The following is a 26,940-nucleotide window of genomic DNA, read 5'->3' on the forward strand; positions in this document are numbered from 1 at the left end:
CACATACGGTTCACGTCCACGCTGTCGCGGCATGCTACCAGTGTTAAAGACTGCGATGGAGCTCCGTATGCCACGACAAACTGGCTGACACTGACGGCGGCGGTGCACAAATGCTGCGCAGCTAGCGCCATTCGACGGCCAACACCGCGGTTCCTGGTTTGTCCGCTGTGCCGTGCGTGTGATCATTGCTTGTACAGCCCTCTCGCAGTGTCCGGAGCAAGCATGGTGGGTCTGACACACCGGTGTCAATGTGTTCTTTTTTCCATTTCCAGGAGTGTATATTAGACCACCTCTAGCTGAACTACAACCTTCATAAACTGGACCGCTGTACAACTGACACTTTACATCACGTGACAAAAGGTCACAACTACGTATCGCCGCACAACAATAACACTTCGATTCAAGTCCACTGCTGTCCAGTTTCTGGGTTGTTTCGTCCACTGGACACGTGCAGCGTTTTGTGCCGCTGTGACAAACGAACTTTTATATGATACCCGACACAAGATGTTCATTTAACGCGGTTCCCGTCGCATGTTTTGTTCTAATATTTTTTTATATTTATCTGCCACACTGACAGCAACAATGTATGTCCGATTTGAAACCGATTGTAACTGAGAAGGTGTTACACTTAATACCGATCACTATCGGTTCGGATTTTCTTACGACCATTGTTGTTACGCATTGTTACAGGGATGTAAGTGGTACAATATTCCTTGAAGATACGTTAGACAGTCCGTGCTAATTCGCCAATACGTAAGGATGCTTTAATCACGGTGAAGTCATAGGCTTGTCCAGACACGACACACCCTATACGTCATTCTGTAACGTCTCAAAACCGACACAACTTACTGTTCTGGTTTAACACTACCGGTTGGCACAAGTGAGACACTTGCACAACATAAACCACCTGAGGAGAACCTTGTAGCCGACTGGTACTAGTTCTACACAATTTACAGCGGTCCCAGGCGAGAATTGTGCACTACTAAAAGGATGTCTCAGATTTTGTTTGGTGAGCTTATTTTCACATGTCTTTCCATAATAAGGGATACATTTACGGAACTGTCTCGTGGTAAATTAGAGGTTCGTCAGATAATGTTTATTTTAATGACAAAATTAATCGAATATTGTTCTTGCGTTTTCTGTTTTGTAGAGGAACGTGATAATAGTAGGTAATTTGAAACTAGTAGAAAAAAAATTTCCTTACAAGTAGCCGCTTATCCTGGTCCTCAATAAATTTTATAAAATCCTTTCTTAGAAGCGGAAATCACTACATTCGATTAACGGATTTACTTCAGACTTGTACACTTTTAGTAGTCAATTAGGACGACAGAATGTGCAACTAATAAGGCGTTGTACTAAGACGATTTCAAGAAAATCAAAAAAGAAGTTTTACGCGTCAGAGATGTACCGATGCGACCGTGATCACGAATGTCGGCGGTCATGTGGTTAGCGTTCAATCGTCCTACTTGGTGGATTGCTGGATGAAGTCGTGCTCATCTCTTTAAGTTTATATTTTTTTGTGCACTGTTCGTATTATTTCTTACATATTACATTTGAAAGACAGTATGATGAAAAGACACGTGTATTTGCATGAACGTTTATTGAATTTACAATTTTATTTGCTGTTTTGCTAATTTTTACTATCACAGCTACTATCATGTTCATAATTACCGAGAAGTAGACGACTGAACACATAAATTTTTGCCAAATATGTACGCCTAACGTGCTTTCCAAAACACTTACACGTACAATTGTGTAAGGTTCAGAGAAATGCTTTGTACCTGAACACTTCGATCTGCAGAAACAAGCTTCAAACACAAGGAACAGACTAGGAAAGCCCAAGCTAAACATTGATAAACCAAAGGTGTAAATATGATTATTCAATAAATATTGCGGAATATGAGGGCATTGTACGAACAGTCGTCGTATGTGCTTTTTAAATTACAATTTACGGCCTCATATTTTTCATATAGACGAGGGAAACAAAGTTAAAGCTGAGTCTAATACACAGAATAAATGAATGAAAATTGACTCAAAAATAATGCCTCCACCTTCGTAACTGTTCAACAGTTGGCAGCACTGGTATGCAGCAAGTACTGGCTTGTTCCTTTAGCCTCTTCTCTACAACTCCACTTGACGGGAAGCCTTACCATTGAATGGTTCTCTTGTTACAACGAAAAGTATGGAACCCTGGGCAGACGGTCGGTCAATGCGATTTAAGAAACCTGCAGTCATTGAATTCTTGACAGCAGAAAGTGTTACCCCAAAGGAGACTCATCAGAAAATGAAAGCAGTTTATGGTGATTGTGTTGATGTGAGTACTGTGTGTCACTGGGCGAATAAACTTAAAGATGTTGAGGCGGGAACATCTGACCTGCGTGACAAACAAAGAGCTGGGTGTCCTGTGACAGCAACCACCGATTTCCACAGCAAAATATTGACAGATTAATTTACAACGATCGTGGCATCACTCGGAGAGAAATTTCAAGCACAATCAGCATTTCACAAATGGGTCACATTATTGCTTTGCTTGGCTATCGGAAGATCTGTGCAGCATTGGTACACGTGCCACCACAGCAGAACCTAAGAGACTGAATCTCAGCACCGTACGGCACCCTCCATACAGTCTAGATTAGCAGTGTCTGACTTCCATCTCTTCCCGATACTGACAGACAATCCGCGGGCTGCGGGGATATCATTATGCTCCTGATGAAGACGTTGAGACAACTGTGAGACTGTGGTTGGGAAAACAGGGCGTCGACTGCTTCCGTAACGGCTTCAGAAAACTTGTTCATCGTTGGCAGAAATGTATAAAATTTGCTGGTAATTATGTGGAAAAGTGAATATTGGTAACTAAAGATCACATTGTGAATATTATTTCTGCGTTTCATTGATTAGAATATTCCCATCCAAACCCAATTAACGAATGTGGAGGCATTACTTTTCATTCATTCCCGTTCAAACCCAATTAACGGTGGTGGAGGAATTACTTTTCAATCAACCCTCGTAGTTTTCCTACATGCAGTAGGAATCTTCGGATTTTCTAAGGAGAAACAAATCTCATTAGCACTTTGAAAAATTTCTCTTTCTTCTGAGAACGTGGAAGCGCAGCATGCGTAACGCAACAATTTCCTAAATATCGGTACCGAAAACTGTCGGTGTACCACTGAATGTATTTCAATAGTACGCTATATGATCAAAAGTATCCGGACACATGGCTGAAATTGACTTACATTTTCGTGGCACCCTCCATCGCTAATCAATATGGTGTTGACCCATCTTTGGCTTTGGTGACAGCTTCCATTCTCGCAGGCATACTTTCAAGCAGGTGCTGGAAGGTTTCTAGGGGAATGGCAGTCCATTCTTCACGGAGTGCTGCACAAAAGAGAGGTATCGATGTCAGCATTCCGAAACATCCCAGAAGTGCTCTACAGGATTCAGGTCAGGACTCCCTGTTGGCCAGTCTATTACAGGGATCTTACTGTCGTGTAACCACTCCACCACGGACCGTCCATCGTGAACAGGTGTTCGATCATGTTGTAAGATGCAATCACCAACCCCGAACTGCTCGTCAACAATGGGAAGCAAGAAGGTGATTAAAACATCAGTGTAGGTCTGTGCTGTGATAGTGCCAAGAAAAACAACAAGGTGTGCAACTCCCCTCCATTAGAAACACGACCACACCATAACACCACCGCCTCCGAATTTTACTGTTGCCACTACACACGCTAGCAGATGACGTTCACCGGACATTTTCCATACCCACGCCCTGCCATCGGATCGCCACATTGTGTACCATGATTCGTCACTCCATACAACGTCTTTCCACTGTTCAATCGTCCTTACACCAAACGGAGCCTCTTTTGGCGTTTATCGGCGTGATGTGTGGCTTATGAGCAGCCGCTCGACCATGAAATCAACATTGTCTCACCTCCCGCCTAACTGCATAGCACTTGCTGTGGATCCTAATGCAGTTTGGAACTCCTGTGTGATGGTTTGGATAGATGTCTGCCTATTACACAATACGACCCTCTTCAACTTTCGGCGCTCTCTGTCGGTCAATAGACGAGGTCGGCCAGTACGCTTTTGTGCTGTACGTGTTCCTTCACGTTTCCTCTTCGCTATCACGTCGGAAACAGTGAACCTATGGATGTTTAGGAGGGTGGAAATCTCGCGTACAGACATATGACACAAGTGACTCCCAGTCACCTGACCACGTTCGAAGTCCGTGATTTCCGCTCTCTCACGATGTCTAATGACTACGCAGGTCGCTGATGTTTAGTACCTGGTAGCAAGTGGCAGTGCAATGCACCTAATATGAAAAACGTATTTTTTGGGGGGTATCCAGATACTTTTGATCACATACTGTATCTTCACAAGAAGCTATTTATCGCTCGTTGTCTGTGTAATATCCACAAGTATGAAGGCGCTTTATTAGGTTTTCAACTTGCGTATAAAAGTAAAAGTCGCATAATGTTTGATATCTATTGCAATAATAAAAGTGAACAACAAAATTACACCGGAAATTCAGTAAATTTTAACGAAAATACGCGTGTCGTTTCATCGTATTACCTTGCAAATAGAATATGTGCTAAATAAGAAGACTAGTGTTGAAAAAAATATGAATTTAAGAAATAGTGGGACTCCGTCGAGTGATCCATTGGCCACGGAGATTGACCGGTAACCACATGGCCGCCGCCAGCTGGCCGCAATGCAGCAGTGCATTACTGACACGTAGTACTTCTCGTCCGATTTTCTCGAAATCGCCTTCGTTGTATTCCTTAGTACTTGCCCACTATACTCTCCTAATGCAGTATCAAAACTGTACAGAGTTTTAGGAAAATCCTGATCCGAACGTCGTGGCTTCCCCTTGTCAGATAAAATGTCCAGTGATTCACGGATTGCAATCAGTCATTTGTAGTCCTAAAGGCTTTTTGATGCCCTGGCTCTTTTTCATGAGGAGCTAAGCTACCAGACTTTAGACTCTTAAAGGAAAGAGTTCAGGCCGGAGAAATGTCCGTAAACAGCGGACATGAGGTATCCATCTGCTAGAGCGATTTGTCTACGCTAGCCAAGACCTTGTAAGCCAGGGAGACACGGGGTACAAAGGGGCTGTACATCTCCGCAGTCGGCTGAGCAACTAGTTTAGCATAATCGACGCACAGGCTGCTGCACGACGATAGAGGGCGTGATCAGCTGTCAAAGCCTCGGCAAACAGACGGCATGTCGTAAGCGGCTTAGCTTACGGTGCCACCACAGGTTACCCAAGCAGTCCTGGGCAATTACTGTCGTAGCCTCAGTGCTCTAAATCCGCGATGCCACGTCTATTGCCGGCTGTCAGCCACTGGTGCGACTACTGCGATCGAGACACACTTCGGTTACCAAATACGTCAGTTCAGATCACAGCCTTTAGATTCGTGTGATTTATAGTGTAACCAAAATTTAGCGGATTTCTTTTAGTATTCATGTGAATTGTTTCCCACTTTCCATTATTTAGAGTCAATTGCCGCTTTTCATCCCACACAAATATCTTGTAGAAATAGTTTTGCTAATAATTTTCGTCTTCTGAAGGCTTTACAAGATAGTAAATTATAGCATCAGCTGCAAGAATATCTGACAGAGCAGCTCTGATTGTGTCCCAAATCGTTTGTGTAGACGAGAAACAGCAGACGACGTATATCACGTGAAGAACGTCAGATAGCACTTCTGTTTTCGATGATTATCCGTGAGTTTCCACTAACGGTCGCCCTTCTTCCAAGCATCAAATTGCACAACTGAAACAATACACCGTAGGCACGCAATTTTACTAGAAGTCTCTTGTGAGGAAGTTGGCAAAAGCCGTCTGTATTTCTAAAAATACAGCGAGAAAGACGACGTCCCCTGTAGACAGCACTCATTACTTCATGAGAATAAGGATTTAGTTGTGTTTCACAAGAACGACATTTTCTCAATCCTTGTTGCATATTTGTCAATAAATTGTTTCCTTCTTCACCGATCTAACATACACCAAATAAATCAGTAAGCGAGAGTATTGATCCGTTATGGTACATAAAACAGGCGGGACATCGTTGCAGACGCAACGAAAAAAGCATGCCAGATTTAAAAGTACGCAATCCTCCCCAATCCCCTCCCCACAGATTGGCGTGGTTTTGCAGAAGTTCGAAATTCAGCACTTTCTCCAATGCCAGATGCTTTCAAGAGTTCCCAAACGTAGTTCTGTCTTGTAGTGAACCGCCGAGCTTACTTTCCATATGAGGAGTACTGCTGATTTCTTGATTGTCGGGGTAATTTGTCATTTACGACATTTAAGTAATTTACTAAGACACTGATTTTGGCGTTAACTGACTACATTCTACGCAGTTATCGTTATTCTTTTAAGGTTAATTGCATCCAGAACAGATCCGCTGTTCTGAAGATTTGACAAATTAATTTTATTTCAATATGCCGTCGGATGGCATAAGTGTGGTCACAGTCGTCAGTTACCTGAGAGAGGGAAGTCACGTTCGCCACATGTCTATAAGCTGTGTAAACTTTATTCTGTGGATGATCGTATATTAAGTGTTTGTGTATCACATTTTGTGTAAAGAAAATTCGGGAACAGCCCGGCATTTGCCTCCGTAGGAAACCACCTAAAAACCTCACATATAATGGCCGGTGCACCAGCCATGGACGCTAATTCGAGCGGGTTCGTTCCGAGACTGACAAATCTTCCTGTCTCGCAAGTTAGCGACGGAATTTCAGGTGCATTAGGTTGAACGTAAATTCGTGACGTTTCTGATATGCATGTTGATATTCCGATTGCTATGGCTTTTTTTACCAATTTTTCGCTTTTTATTAGCAATTCACTTTTGTTGTCTGCGTTCACATATTGCCATTTTGCTAATCGTAGACAGTGAGTTAAGCCGTGAACATTAGAAGAAGAAGTGCCAAGTGGGGAAACCGCAACATTTCTGACATATTCTTCTGTTGGATATAAATAGTGGGGGAGGGGGGGGGGGTGGCAGCAGCGGAGGCAATCAGAAACATCAGGTTTTGCATGGAGATGTCACTGGACAGAGCTCGGTAGGGAAATGCTTTCCCAGTGTTAACGAGGAGCGTTTTGACATTCGTGATTCTCCACTTCAGGAAGAGTTTCGGGTTTTCAGATCGGTTAAACACGTTACTTCACAATGATCCACGCCGATGTACCCGAGAACAGGCAAATGTGATGAACTGTGATCATTCCTCCGGCGTGTGACGTCTGAATGCAGGTGGGGGGGGGGGGGGGGGGGGGAGGCGGCGTTAAATTTCGGCTGTATGGATACCGCATGCCCTAAGCCAAAAATCACAATAATCAGTGGGCGGCCCATATATCATCAATTGGTTCGTATACAATACCAACCATTCCTATCCTTAGTTGTTATTGGTGAAGAAAACCGGCGTGTTTATGTTAAGGTAAGGAAATGAAAGGAGTCGCTGAACTCAAAACAAAGCAGACACTCCCCGTACAAAGACCTCCGCATATCCAAAAAATATGTGTTAGGTATGTGATGGAACTGCGATGGAACTGCACACAACGAATTACAGTACTGGCCATTAACATTACTGCACCACGAAGATGACGTGCTACACACGCGAAATTTAACCGACAGGAAGAAGAGGCGGTGAAATGCAAATGATCAGTTTTTCAGAGCATTCACCCAAGGTTGGCGTCGGTGGTGACATATACAACGTGCTGACATGAAGAAAGCTTCCAACTCATACACAAACAGCAGTTGACTGGCGTTCCCTGGAGGAACGTTGTTGTGATGCCTCGTGTAAGGAGGAGAAATGCGTACCATCACGTTTCCGACTTTGATAAAGGTCGGATTGTAGCCTATCGTGATTGCAATTTATTGTATCGCGACATGGCTGCTCGCGTTGTTCCAGATCCAATGACTGTTAGCAGAATATGGAATCGGTGGGTTCAGGAAGGTAATAAGGAAAGCCGTGCTGGATCCCAACGGCCTCGTATCACTAGCAGTCGAGATGACAGCCATCTTATCCACATGGCTGCAACGGATCGTACAGGCACGTCTCGATCCCTGAGTCAACAGATGGGGACGTTGGCAAAACAACAACCACCTGCACGAACAGTTCGACGACGTTTGCAGCAGCAGCATAGACTAAGCTCGGAGACCATGGCTGCGGTTACCCTTGACACTGCATCACAGACAGGAGCGCCTGCGATGATGTACTCAACGAAGAACCTGGGTGTACGAATGGCAGAACGTCATTTTTTTCGCATGTATCCAGGTTGTGTTTACAGCATCATCATGGTCGCATCCGTGTTTGGCGACATCGCGGTGAACGCACATTGGAATCGTGTATTCGTCATCGCCGTACTGGCGTATCACCCGACGTGATGGTATGAGGTGCCATTGGTTATACGTCTCGGTCTCCTCTTGTTCGCATTGTCGGCACATTGAACAGTGGACGTTACATTTCAGATGTGTTACTACTCGTGGGTCTACTCTTCATTCGATGCCTGCGGATCACTACATTTCAGCAGGATAATGCACTTCCGCATGTTGCAGGTCCTGTACCGGCCTTTCTGGATACAGAAAATGTTCGACTGCTGCTCTGGCCTGCATATTCTCCAGATCTCTCACCAATTGAAAACGTCTACTAAATGATGGCCGTGCAACTGGCTCGTCACTCTACGCCAGTCACTACTCTTGATGAACTGTGGTATAGTGTTGAAGCTGCATGGGCAGTTGTACCTGTGCACGCCAACCAAGCTCTGTTTGACTCAATGCCCAGGCGTATCAAGGCTGTTATTATGGCTAGAGGTGGTTGTTCTGGGTACTGATATCTCAGGATCTATGCACACAAATTGCTTTAAAATGTAATCACAATTCAGTTCTAGTATAATATATTTGTCCAATGAATACCCGTTTATCATCTGCATTTCTTCTTGATGTATCAGTTTTAATGGCCAGTAGTGTATTTCCCCGAGGTGTAGCCATCACTTCTGACATTTCTTGTTGGCAACTGAAACGTGTAGCAGATCCACTGCAAGAACAACGACCACGAGGACTTCGTGAAGTGGTGCTACTTCACGACAACGTCTGCCTGCATTCTGCTAGACTAACGGAAAACACTATACAGTGGTTGTGTTGAGAAGTCCTTCCGCACTAACCTTATTCACCTGATCTCGCGCCCTCTGATTTCAATCTTTCCTGCTCTTTATCGAACAACCTTCAAAGGACGTCCTTTCCTGATGAAAATGCGCTCCAAATATGGCTCGCCCGAAAAATAAGTGATTTCTGCAGTCACGGAATCGAAATGTCGCTACAGCGTTGGCAGACTCCAACTAATTGGGAAACGCTACGAACTTATGCACCAACCTGACACATACCAAATAATCATTAGGAGTATTGATACTCATGGTACCCAAAACAGATGACGACACTGTTGCTGAGGCAACTAAAGTAGTATGCCAAATTCTAAAGAACGAATGTCCTCCCCATATTTTGTTGTTTTGCAGAAGCTCGAAATTCAACACGTTCTACAGTGCAGGATGCTTTTAATAGTTCCCACAAAGCAGCTCTGTCTAGAAATCTTACAGGAAACCGAAAGATATTCTGATCGTATGACAAATACACTGACGAAAGGTTGCTACTTATACCTTCACTGGATGATAGCTGTGGTAGTGGTACTGATGGCAGTGCCACTAAAGAAGAGTTACTAAACACGTTTCTCCGGAATTCCTTCACCTAAGCAGACAAAGTACATATTCCAAAATTCTATTGAAGAACAACTGCCAACATCAGTTAACGTAGATATCCTCGGCATAGCAAAGCAGCTTAAGTCACTTAATAAAGGCAAGACCCTCAGTCCATATTGTCCACCAGTTAGGTAGCCTTGCAGCGTCTGTTGATACAATAGCTCCAATACTTAGCACTCATACACAACCGTTCGCTAGCCTAAAGAGAGCAAAGTTGCACAGGTCATAGCAGTACTCAATAAAAGAAATAGGAGTAATCCACTGCTCTACAGATCAATATCACTATCGTCTATTTGCAGCATGATTTTAGACTTGATTCGACATTAGCTTTTAGAAAGTTCAGAGTTCATGGTAATTCACGCAAAGTCATAATATAAAACGGTGGTGATATCAGACGTTCTCGAATAAGTGATATAAGCATTCTGCTGTTTCTGACCTACATGAGCGACCCAGCAGACAATCTGAGCTGAACTCTCGAAATTTTTACAGATGTTGCTATCATTAACCTACATGTAAAGACATCAGCTGATAAAACTCATAGCCAAATGATTTATACAAGATATCTGTATGGTGTAAAAAGAGGAAACTGACTCTAAACAATGAAGTGTGTGAAATAATGCAGACTAGTACTAAAAGGAATCAGCTAAATTTCGGTTACGCTATAAGTCATACAAATTTAAGGACTTTGAACTGAACAAAGTACTTAGGAATTACACTTACGAGTTACTCAAATTCGAACGATCACATATATAAAGTTGCCAGGAAAGCGAACCACGGACTAACGAGAGACTGCGAATACTACGCTTCTCAGTCCTCCTGTGCAGTATTGCTGCGCGGTATGGTATACACGTCAGATAGGATTGATCGAGGCCTTGCAAAAACTTCAAAGAACGGTATCTCGTTTTGTATTATCACGAAATATGGGAGAGAGGACCAAGAATACGACAAGTAAAATGTGGCAGCAGTCATTCTATAAAACGCGTTCTCGTTACGGTAGGGTCTTACTGTGAAATTGCAATCACCACTGTCTGCTTAGAGTGTGAAAATGTTTTGTTCACATCCACCTATGTAGAGTGAATGTATCATCACAATAAAATAAGAGAAATTAGAGCTCGTGTGAAAAGATTTAAGCGTTCGTTTTTCCCGAACGATGATCAAGGCTGGAACGGTAGAGTAACAGTGTGAAGTTGGTTCGACGAACCCTCTGCCGGATCTTAAATGTGAACTGCACAGTAATCATTATATGTAGATATAGATGTCTGTTACGCAGTACTATCAGGTTGTTTTATTCTACACATTTATTCTTAATGATTTGTTTGAAAAAAGTTGTTTCGAAATCACCACTCCTTACCACATGGAGGGTTACTTTTGATCTCTTGTTCATGGTGGATGGTCTTATGCGTCTGCCAATTCTAATAGCTGTATAGAATTTTGTGGTCTTGTCCATGTACCTCCTTCTTCTGCAGCTCATACAGTTTCTTTCCACGACCATCTCCTGACGGACTGAAACTACTGTTCAAACCGGCTGTGTGGTTATGGGTTACAGCTCCTTGAAAACATGTGACCAGGTCTTTGGGTATCTGTTACCTCGCAACAGAAAGTCGCATTCCTTAACAGGCATTCCGGCCACCTAACGATACCAGAGAATCAATACATGCTCTGATCACATGTTACACGCAAATTGTACACATTCTGCTCAGGTAAAGAAAAAGCAAAACTTCGTTAGGGAGTTAGTGGATATGAGTTACTTGCAATCCCGCTGTGCACGCCGTTTCGGTAGAGGAGAGTTGCTACAAGCGATGACGTGATGTTGGCAACGACACTCGCGTCGCTCGTCTGCTGCCATCGCCCTACTAAAGCCAAGTTTCGCGGAACTGTCCTAATGGGTACTTTCATCGTACGTCCCACACGGATTTCTGCGGTTATTTCACGCAGTGTTGCTTGTCTGTTAGCACTGACAACTCTCCGCAAACGTTGCTGCTTTCGGTGGTTAAGTGAAGACCGTCGGCCACTGCGTTGTCCGTGGTGACAGGTAGTGCCTTGACAGTGTAGCTTTCAGAAACTGAATTCTCTTGCGATTTCCGAAATGGAATGTCCCATGAATTTAGCTCTAGCTACCACTCCACATTCAGAATCTGTTAATTTCCGTCATGCAGCCATAATCCCTTCAGAAACCTTTTCACATGTACCATCTGAATACAAACGACAGCTCTGCCAGTGCACTGCCCTTTTATACCTCGTGTACTCGATACCACAGCCATCTGTGTAAGTGCATATCACTATCCCATGACTTTTGTCACCTTACGTCTTGACACATGCCATACATGGCGCTCAAGACTTTCTTTAGAGTGCTTGTAAGTAGGTGAGAAAAAAGGTCAGCAGTCCATTAAAAGAAAGAAAGTAAATGATACATTATAGATAGACCGTTTTCCATCACTCATACGTGCTACCGAAATGAACAAGAGCTGAAAGGAAAGAAGTAACGTAAACATCATCAACTAGCTACTTAAGGGCTAGTTCAAAAATTGTTGAAAACTCATTGTTTCGTTGACAATCATCGTATACAGGGTGAGTCACCTAACATTACCGCTGGATATATTTCGTAAACCACATCAAATATTAACGAATCGATTGCACAGACCGAACGTGAGGAGAAGGGCTAGTGTAATTGGTTAATACAAACCATAAAAAAATGCACGGAAGTATGTTTTTTAACACAAACCTACGTTTTTTTAATGGAACCCCGTTAGTTTTGTTAGCACATCTGAACATATAAACAAATACGTAATCAGTGCAATTTTTTTGCATTCTAAAATGTTAATTTCATCCGGAGATATTGTAACCTAAAGTTGACGCTTGAGTACCAAAATAGTTCAAATGGCTCTGAGCACTATGGGACTTAACATCTATGGTCATCAGTCCCCTAGAACTTAGAACTACTTAAACCTAACTAACCTAAGGACATCACACAACAACCAGCCATCACGAGGCAGAGAAAATACCTGACCCCGCCGACAATCGAACCCGGGAACCCGTTCGTGGGCAGCGAGAACGCTACCGCACGACCACGAGATGCGGGCACTTGAGTACCACTCCTCCGTTGTTCGATCGTGTGTATCGGAGAGCACCGAATTACATAGGGATCCAAAGGGAACGGTGATGGACCTTAGGTACAGAAGAGACTGGAACAGCACATTACGTCCACAAGCTAACACCTTTTTATTGGTCTTTTTCACTGACGCACATGTACATTACCATGAGGGGTGAGGTACACGTACACACGTGGTTTCCGTTTTCAATTACGGAGTGGAATAGAGTGTGTCCAGACATGTCAGGCCAATAGGTGTTCAATGTGGTGGCCATCATTTGCTGCACACAATTGCAATCTCTGGCGTAATGAATGTCGTACACGCCGCAGTACATCTGGTGTAATGTCGCCGCAGGCTGCCACAATATGTTGTTTCATATCCTCTGGGGTTGTAGGCACATCACGGTACACATTCTTCATTAACGTACCCCACAGAAAGAAGTCCAGAGGTGTATGATCAGGAGAACGGGCTGGCCAATTTCTGCGTCCTCCACGTCCTATGAAACGCCTGTCGAACATCCTGTCAAGGGTCCGCCTAGTGTTAACTGCGAAATGTGGAGATGCACCATCATGCTGATACCACACATGTCAACGCGTTTCCAGTGGGACATTTTCTAGCAACGTTGGCAGATCATTCTGTAGAATCGTTAAGTATGTTGCAGCTGTTTGGGCACCTGCAATGAAGTGAGGACCAATGAGGTGATCGCCAATGATTCCGCACCATACATTTACAGTCCACGGTCGCTGTCGCTCTACCTGTCTGAGCCAGCGAGGATTGTCCACGGACCAGTAATGCATGTTCCGTAGATTCACTGCCCCGTGGTTTGTGAAACCCGCTTCATCGGTAAACAGGTAGAACTGCAACGCATTCTCTGTCAATGACCGTTCACAGAATTTCACTCGATGATTAAAGTATCACCGTGTAATTGCTGATGTAGCGAAATATGAAACGGGTGAAAGCGGTGACGATGCAGTGTGCGCATGACACTACTCTGACTCAGTCCACCGGCTCTCACATTGTCCCGTGTACTCATGTATGGGTTATGGACAAGAGCAGCTAACACACCAACTGCACCCGCTTCTCCTGTGACGGGTCTCTTACGGACCCATTTGCGTGCTACGACCATACCTGTTGCATACAGCTGGCGGTAGATGTTTTGCAATGTGCGGCGCGTTGGATGCTCTCTGTCCGGTTACCGTTGTGCATACACCCTGCAGGCTTCAGCTACATTTCGTTGACACTCGCCATATATGAGTATCATCTCCGCCTTTTCAGAGTTCGAATACACCATGGTCACAGTTTCTACAACACTACACTATCACAGACGTCTGGTAACACGGTGTACTACAGTTGGTCTGCGTGCGGAGACGAATGCAGAATAACAATAGAAACAAGCGCTACATGCGGACACTGCGACAGCTAGACCAAACCACAACAGTGCACTACAGCCACTTTCGTAAACACGGTCGTCATCGTAAACATGTCCCTGCAGATGACGCTCGCCGACCGTGGCCCGTGTTTGTTACAACACGCAACTGAACGTCGGAGGTTTCAAGCGTCAACTTTAGGTTACAATATCTCCGGATGTAATGAACATTTTACAATGCAACAAACGGCACTGATTACGTATTTGTTTATATGTTCAGATGAGCTAACAAAACTAACGTGGTTCCATTTTTTTAAAAAACGTAGGTTTGTGTTAAAAAACATACTTCCGAGCAATTTTGTATGGTTGGTATTATGCAATCACACTAGCCCCTCGCCTCACGTTCGGTCTGTGGAATCGGTTCGTCAGTATTTGATGTGGTTTACGAAATATATCCAGCGGTAACTTTAGGTGACTCACCCCGTATAAACTGAAAAACAATAATGTTAATGACAGCTATTTTGACGTAAATAACTCTCGACATTCTGAGGTACGTTTCTTGTGGGTTTATTGTTTTAATGCTTCCCTTTCATCGACAAATGATTGACACTGACGGTGACATGGTGAAGTGAATTCGTTACCTAACATGAAAGATGAGCGCCCTGTGATGTCCAGTACAAGAGACCATAACAATTACACAGATATTTGGTAAACTGCAAGTACTTTCTCCAGTCATTTTTTAAATACAACAGCAGATATAGGATGAAATGCTTCACTTGAAGAAGCAGGACAATAAATTAAAAATATCATTCCACAAAACTTAAAGCAGCTAGATGTAGCACTAACATCCTTCAATTAAATTAATAGAATTATAAAAATTCTAAAAAGAAAAGAAAAACTCGTGTGGTGTTGGCGGGATATCACGCAGAATTCGGAAAAACTGTTCCAGTTCGAATAAACAATGTCCTTAGTGGTATGTGTAAAGCATCACTTAAGCAGGAAACATTTCCATATAGGCTAAAATAGACGATTGTTTAACTTCTTCGTAAAAAAAGGTGACAAAGCAATTCCCTTATTGCTAATTCCTTCCACAACTATCAATAAAACAAAAAACAAAATGCAAAATGTTGAGCTGAATAACTGAAACAATTTTGAGAGAGTAGAAAATGTTAGTGTGAAATAACAAAGGGAGTCCCACAAGGTTCAATTTTTGGCCCTCTCCTATTCCTTACCTGTATTTGAATGACTTTCTGCTTGGCATTCTTCAGACAACATTGGTACTTTTGCTAATGATTCTAGTGTTATAATAAATCTCATTAGAGGGAAAGCAACAGCAGAGATTGTAAATGATATTTTTCTATGAATTATAAAGTGGTTTTCAGGAAATGGACACTACATAAATTTTGAAAGAAAAAACTCAAACAGACTGTTTACAGTTCTGTTAACAATTGGAGTCGTACCAGAAATTCATGTAGCACATGAGAAGGGTAGAATGCTTCAAATTTTTGGGTGTATATAGCAATGAAAATTTGAACTGGAAGGAACATATTCAGCTTCTAAAACAATTGAGTAGAGTTACTTTAGCTGTTCGAATAATTCCTAATCTCAGAGACAACAGAATTAACTTCCTGACGTCTTTTGCATAGTTGCATTCAATGATGTCTTATGGAACAATTTATTGATGTAAATCGCCACTTAGAAATAAAGTACTGGTTGTACAGAAGCGAGCACCGATGGTCCGCATGTAGGTACCTGTTCAAGTATCAAGGCTTTTAACTGCATCGTCAAAGTACATGTATTTACTAACGAATTTCGTGATAAATACCCTTTCACAAATTAAGGAGGAAAGTCACGTAGATACAAACAGCACTAGAGGGAAAAACGTCTTTCGTTACCCGTTAATAAAGACATTATTGCTCAGAAAAGAGTTCAAAATGCAGCAAAAATATTTTTAATCATTTGCTCATTACCTTAAAATACCTGACAGTGGGCAAAGCAATATCCTTTGAACTGAACCGTTCCACATCATTTCAGTAACAGAACAGTTCAAATCTATGCAATATGACACTAACTAATTGAAGACGTCAGTGGTACGGGGATGTTAGAATGGACACCATGGGGTGGGTCACAGGACAGTTTATGGCTGCATAGAGACACTGAGGCATCTGTAAGCATTTTCTTTTCCTTTGTCTCAGATGGGACAGGTATCCATTATCCCACTCAAGTCCAATTCTGCTTACACAGTTGTTTTGTCGCTCTGTATTGCTGAGGACGCAGCCCCGTTGCCCCTGGTCCAGTTCAGCTGCAATAGCCAAGACGACGCACGCTCCCCAACAGCGAACTCTTCAAAGATGGCCGCACGCCGTCCTCCGGTGACAAGTGGCACTTGAACCACACTGACCCGCTCTCCGCGACAGTGTAAGGCGGATGGTGCTGCGAGGAAGTCCTGTGAAGCAGCCGGGACGCGAGTCTTCTGCCTCTGGGCAGGAGTCGATAGTGTTGCCGGATGGCCTGGTCTGGCCCGCTGCTAGTTACCTCCGAGACCCTTACGAACTCAGAGAATCGAACGGTGGTCCCGCCACAGGCTCTAACTGTGTCCTCCTCCGGAAGATTCATGTGTTCCCCAGTATTGCACAGCACCATAGTCCAAAAGAGCTGTCACACTTAAGATACCACTTGGCTGGCCCATACTTACATTCGATAGTGCGCATATGTTTTGATGCGCCTCTTCCAGCCAAATGCTGATACAAATTAGGTTAGTGTCAGTGCACTGGTTTCGATGGCGGCTTGCGCCAAGAATTACTTGCAGTCCAGCTGAGCACGTCGTTTCGGCAACTCTTGCAACCACGTCGGCCCGACGTACTTTGCTACTTCATGCTACACAAAGCTATTTCCAACAAGCCTGCGCCTGCCTTACAGACACGGTTTCGACCCACGCAGTAAATACACACTAAATTACCTTACGCAACGAAGTTTAGCCGTTTTCTTTACACGAGCAGGAAATACGTCTGTTGGACCTAGACGAATGGAGAACTGTAGCCTGGTCTGATGAGTCCCGATATTATTACGCAAGAGCTGATGGTAGAATTCGAATATGACGCAGTCCCCATGAACCCATTGATACAATTTGTCTACAAGGCACTGTGCATGCTGGTGGTGGCACCATAACAGTTAGGACTGTGTTTGACTGGGTCCTCTGGTCTAACTGAACGGGTCTTTGAGTAGAAATCGTTATGTTCGGCTACTTGGAGACCACTTGCAGCCATTCGTGGGTTTCATGTTCCCAAACAACGATGGAATTTTTATGGATGGATATCATCGAGCCACAGTTGTTCGCGATTGGACAACGTTCTGGACAACTCGAGTGCATAATTTGGCCACCCAGATCGCCCGACATGAAGCCCATCGAACGTGTATGGGACATAATCGAGAGATCAGTATGTGCACAAACTCCTGCACCGGCGACACTTTTGCTATTATCGACGGCTACAGACGTAGCATGGGTCAACATTTCTACAGGGGACTTTCGACGACTTGCCACGTCGAGTTGCCGCGCCACGCAGAGAAAGAGAGGTCCCATGTATTAGCATATATTCCTTGACTTTTGCCACCTCAGTGCAATGCAAGTTTTTCCGCGTATTTTCATGTTCCCACAGTTAGTGTTTCCGGTGTGATGTACGTAGGCTATTTAGGTTTTTTATATTGGTAACGCCACGTAGCGCTCTGTGTGAAAATCACTGGCTGTGCTGTGTGCAGTCCGTGGCTGGGTGGCATTGTTGTAATATTCGCTATTGTAGTGGTGGGCTGTCAGCTGTTAACAGCGCGTAGCGTTGCGCAGTTGGAGGTGAGAGAGAGATGGCGGAGTTGTGAGAGCGGATGATCTGGACAGAGACAGTAACTTTGTAAGACTGGATGTCATGAACTGATCTATATAATATGACTTTTGAACAATATTAAGGTAAATACATTGTTTTTCCTCTATCAAAATCTTTCATTTGCTAACTATGCCTATCAGTAGTTAGTGCCTTCAGTAGTTTGAAACTTTTATTTAGCTGGCAGTAGTGGCGCTCACTGTATTGTAATAGCTTGATTAACAAAGATTTTTGTGAGGTAAGTGATTTGTGAAAGGTATAGTTTAATGTTAGTCAGGGCCATTCATTTGTAGGGATTATTGAAAGTCAGATTCCGTTGCGCTAAAAATATTGTGTGTCAGTTTAAGCACAGTCTTGTACAATTTTCTAAGGGGACGTTTCATATATGTTTCAATGAGATGGAGATGGCTACATATATTTGGAAATCCGCCTTAAGTGCACATTCATATCATATCGCGAAGCAAATCAGATATCATTAATCAAGTGCGCATATTCAATTTGTGATTTCCGAATTCCAAAGTACCGCAATACATGGCGCCAACATAAATTGCTTGCAATCCATCATTTTTGTCTGCAACTACTACATTTGAAAACTGCTTAAAATCTTGTTGATCCTGACCTGAATCAATCACTGGTATGACATCAGTATTAGTTATCTGAAAATACCCCTCTGGTCATACAGAAATTTGATCCATGCACGGACAACAAAATGATCTGATGTTATAAGTGTAATACTGGGTAACAGACAAAACTTCCACAGCGCAGCGGAAAATTTAGAGGGGATTTCAAATAACGCAGAATTACGACCAAGGCGTTCAGTCATTGTAACAGAAACAAAGTGGGGAACGCATGTGTGGATTGCACTTTGAGTGGCTTAACACCTTCTTGTAAAACGCGTTAATCACAAACGCCAGTCTTAACATATTCCAAATCGCAGCACGTGACTCTACGTTCAGTCATACGATATGTTGGCTATAATATCCATGTAGACAAAAAAATTTGTCTGTCAATTGCACTTTATTGAGATATTAGTTCTGCTGAAGGCTGGCGATTTTCACTGAAATATGAACGTAGAAAATGGATAAGAGGGCATAAAAATTTAGCATGAAAGATTTGAAGTTTTATAAAATATTTAAGGAGATATTTAAAATGAATTCCAGTTATTAATCGACAAATAAACATGAAAATGCTGTGGCAAAGTTACATATAAATACAGTATGTATGTATAGCCACATCGATTGCACAAAATTATTGTCAAAATTGACCATGGTTTTGAGTGCACTAAGACAGTCTTCACCAGAATAAAAAAAATTACATAGGATTACATGTAATGAGTCAAAAACGTCTGAGGAAAAGTGCTCTCGTCAGATAGAAATTGTCTTCCAGTCATGGTGTGATTACATGTAATTGTATGCAATTTTTTATTCTGATGGAGACTGAGTTAGTGCAGTCGAAACCGTGGTCAATTTTGTCGCTAATTTTGTGCAACCAAGGAGGCTATAAATACACCCTGTACTTAAAAAACTTAAGGTTTGGGGATCTCAACCAATAAAAATGTTTGAAATTTCAGTATTATATATCTCCTCCTAGGACCCCGTGGGAATAAAAATCATGTATTATAAAAACCAAAACAGTATAACCCCACATATTCTGAAATCACTTTGATATTATTAAATGTGTAGGAAAAGTAACGAGAACCATGACGTATACCGAAAGTTGACTTAACGGAAGACCAACACCAATTCCAACTTCACAGTTACCTGACTGGGAAGAAGGGCTCTGCGCTTTATGTACACCGAGCACCAACGATTTTACCTTGAAGCCAAAGACATGACTTCCCCAGCAGTCGAGAGCAGTACCTAGATAGATTTTGCACTATACTAGGTACATACATCTTATCATGAACCCCTCCCCACTTATTAATATCGCCAATTGTTCTCTTGTTGTTTTAGTTATAGCAATGCTAACTTTATGTATTCATTTTAAGCGAGAGGGAAGTTCGAGGTAAAACTTAAAAAAAGGTACTCTTCTGGTCCTCGTAAATGTTGTCGCAACTATGGTTCTTTCACCCTGTCTAGTACTCATGATGTATTCGGTTCTTGACAAATTACGACTCTGCGCTCAACGATTTTTTATCCATCCTTTTTACTATCTTCGTAATATATTTCAGTAAAATTTCACAGTTTGGTTTCTATTCCTTAACGCCATCATTTCATGACATGCACTTCACAGTACCTTACGCCATCTCAGACTTCCAAACTACACCACAGGTATCTCCCAATTACTTGCGCCATTAAACTGCACTACTGCTACAGGCAGTATTCCGCAACTGACAGATACACAACTAATACTGCTTATTACACACAAATCAACAAGTGCAACGATGCGTAAAGTCACATTTCAGAGATTTTAATATATACTTATATTTAACAACCAAAGGTTCTCATGCAATTTATATACTTCTTTTACTGATGTTTTCCGAATAAATCATACCAATACGAATAACAACAGATTAACATTGTAATTACAATTTTAAATTGATTAGGTATATTATTATATAGCAGCACGACTTATCAAAATAGGCCCGACTTTTGGTTTTTAGATATAAAAAATAATTTCTGTTGTATCGTGCCATAAATCTGAGTAACGTGCACTACGAAGAGAGAGAGAGAGAGAGAGAGAGAGAGAGAGAGAGACAGAGAGAAGCACAGACCACTCCCATTACTAACTAGTGTAGTGAAATTTAATATGAAACAGACTGATAATAAACTGTGGTTATATTTATAAATCACAAAGGTTCTTTAAAAAACGTCGACAGAGCTGTCGTTTCTCATTTATTTGATACTCCACACACTCTACATTTAATAATCACAATATCATATTATAAGTAAGAACCTCGATTTGGGTAAAATATAGGGCTATTGATAAGTACCTCGAGGATTTCAAACGACGGTTGCGAGGAAACCAGACGCCATACGCAAAATAGTAGTGGATAGTGCACTTGTTCACGTTTTTAACTCACACTACAGGTGCTCAATGTTGGCCCCATTTAGGACGGGACGAAACTCAATACGTTTGTGGAATTCGTCAAAGTCACTGGCACTAATCGCAAAGGAGCAATTGACACCAGCTCGCTTTGGATATCCTTCCAATGCGTTGCTCATGTGCAGGCGCGAACAATTTCGATGCGACAGTGCAGACCGGTTGATTTATGTACACGTTCTAACACGCCTGCCTATAGTGGAGATACGACACAGCGCGTGTTATGAATCGAAACATGGACAGTTGCTTCCTCAATTAACCCTTTCGCGGCTACGGGCATACATGTATGCCCGGCAGTTAGAAGACCAGACGGCTACGGGCGTAGATGTATGCCCAGCCGGCGGGAAGTCCAGGCGGCTACGGGCATACATCTACGCCCGGCAGGCGGGAATACCAGACGGCTAATGGCATACATATACGCCCGGGCTCGGGAACAGGTAAACGTTCACAATAGAGCGGCTGCTGGCTGTTGTCCACTTTTCAGACAACACTTTCATTGTCTGGTCTTCTTTGTAAAGTGAGAAAGCACTTTAGTTTTCCCCTCCCCTGCACACTTTCTGCTTACGAGTCTAACAATCGGCCAGTCCGTTTTTCGCTTCTGGTGAGACGACAGCGTTCGCGTGTGTAGACTTTGCCATGTCGGGACACAGTTTATCGGACAAGGAAATCATGGATATCCTCATGAATAGCAGTGACGAAGATTGTAGTGATACTTCGGAGCTTTCTTCCGATGAAGAGTTGGATGCTCCTGGACTTATTGCTGAATCCTCGGTATCACGAACAGAAGATTCTTCCTCTGAAGACGGAAAAGAAGATAGAGTAAGTGAAACTTCGTCAGGAAAAAGAAAGTATGACTGGACGGAGAATCATCCTGTGACGAAACGACACCGTTTTGTGAACACATTTAGCGGGTTAAAGGTGGACTTCGAAGAGTCAGCAAGTCATTTAGATTTCTTTTTGTACTTCATGTCCATGGAATTTGTTTCTGCCATTTGTACACAGATCAATAATTATTATAAATTTATTACTGAAAAAATGACGACAGTGCCCAGTAGATTAGCACGCTGGAAGCATATAGAGCCATCAGAATTTTATTGTTTCCTAGCATGTTCTCTGCTTATGCCTAGAAGTAAAAAGTTAGAAGTGAATGAATATTGGTCGACAGATTCTTTGCTTCAGACACCAATATTTTCTAACATAATGGCCAGGGACCGGTACAAATTGATTCTGCGTTTATTGCACTTCTGTGACAATTCCACCGCGTCTCAAGATATTCTTGTAAAGATACGTCTCATTGTAGGTCACACAAGAAATAAATTCCCCGAGGCAGTAGTACCCTTTGAAAACCTAGTGATCGACGAAAGTTTGCTACTTTTCAAGGGAAGGCTCCGATTCAAGCAGTACATACCAAATAAACGTAGTCGTTTTGGCATTAAAATTTTCGTCCTTTGTGACGTAGAAACGAATTATATTCTGGATTATATTATCTACACTGGTGCTGCCACGGAAATAGAATCTGGAAATTCTGATTGGGGAAAATCAGGCGATGTTGTTGTGAGTTTGTTATTGCCATACCTCAACAAAGGTCATACCATTTATTTGGACAATTGGTACTCGAGCCCAGAATTATTTCTATGGCTCCACAAAAAATGTACAAACGCCGTCGGAACAGTACGAAAAAACAGGAAACATCTACCACCGTTACCAGACAAGCTGAAAAAAGGGGAAGTACAGTTCAAATCTTGTGGAACATTAATGGCACTAAAATGGATGGACAAGAAAGAAGTGTGGATGCTTTCGACCGTAAATGGACCAGAGTTTGTGGAGACACAGAAGAAAGAACATAGAACAGGCCAAAACAAATTGAAACCCACCTGTGTCGTCAGCTATAATAAGTCAATGGGTGCAGTGGATAAGACAGACATGCTATTATCTTCTGTACAGTGCATCCGAAAGACACTGAAGTGGTACAAGAAAGTATTCTTTCATTTGACTGACTTGTGTGTGCTGAACGCAAAAACTGTTTTTGAAATACAAAAGCAACAGAAGATACCACTAGCGAAATACCACTTGGAGCTAATCCGTCAATTGCTTGACAGATTTCATAGTCAAACGTGTAAAAGTGCGATCCCACGGACAACCAAAGAAGAAAGCCCTTTCCGACTGCAGAATAAAGAGGGACATTATCCAGGGTTCCTCGTAGCAACGGAGAAAAAGGAGATTCCCCAGAGACGCTGTGTAGTATGCACTGCTCATTCACAACGAAAAATGACACGCATAAGATGCAAAAAGTGCGATGTGGCTCTCTGCATGGTGCCATGTTTCGAAAATTACCACACGCTAAAGAAATATTAGCACGTTTTAGTAACTTTGTACGTTTCAAATAGAAAAAAGTAAAAAATAAAAAAATAAAAATAAAAAGCAGATGATGATGATGAGTCCCATACTCCGTTTACCGAGCGTAGGGGAGCGACGCGGGAGACCCGCGCCGCCATACTAGGCAAGGTCCTAGTGGAGGTGGTTTGCCATTGCCTTCCTCCGACCGTAATGGGGATGATTGATGATGATGATGAAGACGACACAAACACCCAGTCATCACGAGGCAGGTGAAAAATCCCTGACCCCGCCGGGAATCGAACCCGGGACCCCGTGCTCGGGAAGCGAGAACGCTACCGCGAGACCACGAGCTGCGGACAAAAAAAAGCAGATAAAAGTAAAAAAAATGGTTTTTAACTCAGCCAGCGGCAGTCCAAAGCCTGCGTCGAAAATGAGGATGGGAAACCATTAAAGTAAACCGTACTGAACGTGACGGGCTGAAAAAGAAGACAGCGAGCTAGAAGAAGGTAGGCGTTTACTATCCAATTTCTTACTGTGGAGAATCGACTTTAGGTTTTAATTACAAACGAAGGCAAGGGCCTATCGCAAAATGAGTTATGCAGATATATTCCTTGTTTAACTTTTAGTCCGATTGCATGACAAAATTAGGTTTTAAATTTCTGTAATTATTATCTATTTAAGAATATTGTTCGAGATTTGGGCGTTTTCGCTACGCACAACTCTATTTAAAACTATATATCTTGAAATACATTCATGTGATGATAGTGGAATTTTAATATGTTTTAGGCACATACATCGACGGTGTAAATCTCTAGTTAGAGGATTTTGGAATTACTATTAAAAAAGTTCCTATCATTTTTCTAAACCAACCATTTTTCAGCCCATAATAAACATATAACTGAAAGTGTTGGCTATTTTCGAAGCTCTCTTTCGTTGTTATCAGAAACTATAACCAAAGTGACCATACAGAGTATAGTGTTTTTTTAAGGCGCTGCTGAACAGTGGTTCTGTGCACGCGGCAACACGCGGGAAGCCTGCGGCGGCCGTAGCCTGCAGCGGCCACAGGGCTGCGACAGCCGCCGCCGGCCAGGCGCGCAGTGCGCTCGTCCCTGTCACCCGGCCAGGCAGGCAGGACGCTCAGCCTTCCAGCCGCGAAAGGGTTAATACGTGTCATTTTCATGAATGTCTTATACTTTCTGCGCGGTCGTCTCCTGAAACCCCATAGGTACTTATGAATGACACTTTCCATTAAGTCCGTTTCTCACGAGCGACTTGCTGACGAAGATCGATTACTCTGAAGTGCGTGCATCTTTCGTGCCCGCGTGTAAATCAGCAACCAACCACAACGCGAGTGTGCCTGTGACGTCAATGATCTATAGATTGTGTCGAGTATGGAGTTCCATATTTCTGACTATGCTGAAGACTGTGCATACGCGGAAACAAGCGAACATAGCTGCATCTGCTAGTCCGCAGCTCGTGGTCGTGCGATAGCGTTCTCGCTTCCTGCGCCCGGGTTCCCGGTTTCGATTCCCGGCGGGGTCAGAGATTTTCTCTGCCTCAAGATGACTCGGTGTTGTGTGATGTCCATAGGTTAGTTAGGTTTAACTAGTTCTAAGTTCTAGGGGTTGATGACCATAGGCGTTAAGTCCCGTAGTGCTCAGATCCATTTGAACCATTTTATTGCATCTGACAACATCGGAAGTCAACTTATTCTACGATACTCCAGTGCCCGTGTTGTTCAGAAGCACGATGCACTGTACCTTCGAACACACCGAGCGAGGTGGCGCAGTGGTTAGCACAATGGACTCACATTCGGGACGACGACCGTTCAATCCCGCGTCTCGCCATCCTGATTTAGATTTTCCATCCTAAATCGCTCCAGGCCAATGCCTGGATGGTTCATTCAAAAGGGCACGGCCGATTTCCTTTCCCGTCCTTCCCTAATCCGATGAAATCGATAACCTCGCTGTTTTGTCTCCTTCCCTAAAACAACCCAACCCCATCCTTCGGACATTCATGCATTTCCGAAGGAACACGTACTGAACCGACAACAGCCTTGTGAAACACATGAAATGTACTCACAGTTGCGAATATGGACAACCATCAGCTAGATAATGGAATGGAGACAGTGAAAATTTGTGCCGGGCCGGAACACGAACCCAGATTTCCAGCTTATCGCGAAAGGTCGACTTACCATGTGGCTACTCGAGCACGACAACGGCCAGATCCAGACCTTCGTATATCGTCAACCATATGTCTAAAGCCTGCACGTGCATGTCCAAAGGAACATTGCATGGTACTTCTGAACAACACAGGCGCTGCCACATCGTACTTATCCGGTGATACCAGGAAGGCGACTTTCAAGCTAAATGTCTCTCCAGCATGGAAATATACATAATGAATGTACGAGTGCAGATTGTAGACACTTGGTTGACGCCAAACAGAAGTTTGAATGTGGCTTTGAAGCAAGGTTGGATAGCCTGCTGCAATGCCGCCACTCGCGAAAAGTGGGATATCCGGGTTCGAGTCCCGATCTGGCATAAATTTTCATTGCTGTCATTCGATTAGACAACTGATGTTTGTCCATATTAACTACTGCCAGTACATTTTATGCTTTAACTCATTCTCTTATTATCCATTATCGTGTTACGTATTTTGTTTTCTAGACACATTGATACTTTGTATGAGATCCTGGTATTTTCTATTACTAGTGTCCACCGCTCGTGGTCTCGCGGTAGCGTTCTCGCTTCCCGAGCACGGGGTCACGGGTTCGATTCCCGGCGGGGTCAGGAATTTCCCCTGCCTCTGTCACAGAGTATGGGACTTGATCGTCATCATCAGTGTTCTCCTACAAGAGAGTCGAAATGTCAAAAAGCCTAGACTCAACATAAAATTGAAAATGAGCAAGTAAACGAGCTTTACTGAGAATTATTTCAACAATGAAAAAGTCAGAAGTAATTGAGGAGAAAACAATTTCGTTGTCATTACGCTAAATGCAGAAGATAATGTAAAAAGGCGCTTTTAATTCTGTTTGATGTATTTGCAAATATACATTTTCTCGGGTAAATAAATGTATCTCTTCTGAAATGTTCGGATGGCATCTTTCTCAGCCTTTCTGTTCTCAGAAGGGTAGAGAATTTACCACGCGCCCTTTGGCAAGAACATATGCAATTGCTTTGGTCATTAGTAGACTACAATACCAATGCTTCTTCCTATGTTTTGTTACTATACTTCAATTTTTTCGTAAAGAGCATAGTCCTTCCTTCACAGCAGATAGCACTCACAACAAACACAGTTTTGCGTTGACGTGTAAACGAAAATTACCATTCGAATGAGACGAGCATCAGTACAGGAATAAAACACCAGGGGCGCTGGAGAAAGTTCCCTCGAGCAGTCAAGTAAGAAAAGGAAGTCGATCGCTTAATAGGGAATTTAGTCCATAAAAATTTTGCAATGGAATACAATAGAAATGGTTCAAGTGGCTCT

The sequence above is a fragment of the Schistocerca gregaria genome, chromosome 2 (genome assembly GCF_023897955.1).
Source record: "Schistocerca gregaria isolate iqSchGreg1 chromosome 2, iqSchGreg1.2, whole genome shotgun sequence".
Lineage (NCBI taxonomy): Eukaryota > Metazoa > Arthropoda > Insecta > Orthoptera > Acrididae > Schistocerca > Schistocerca gregaria.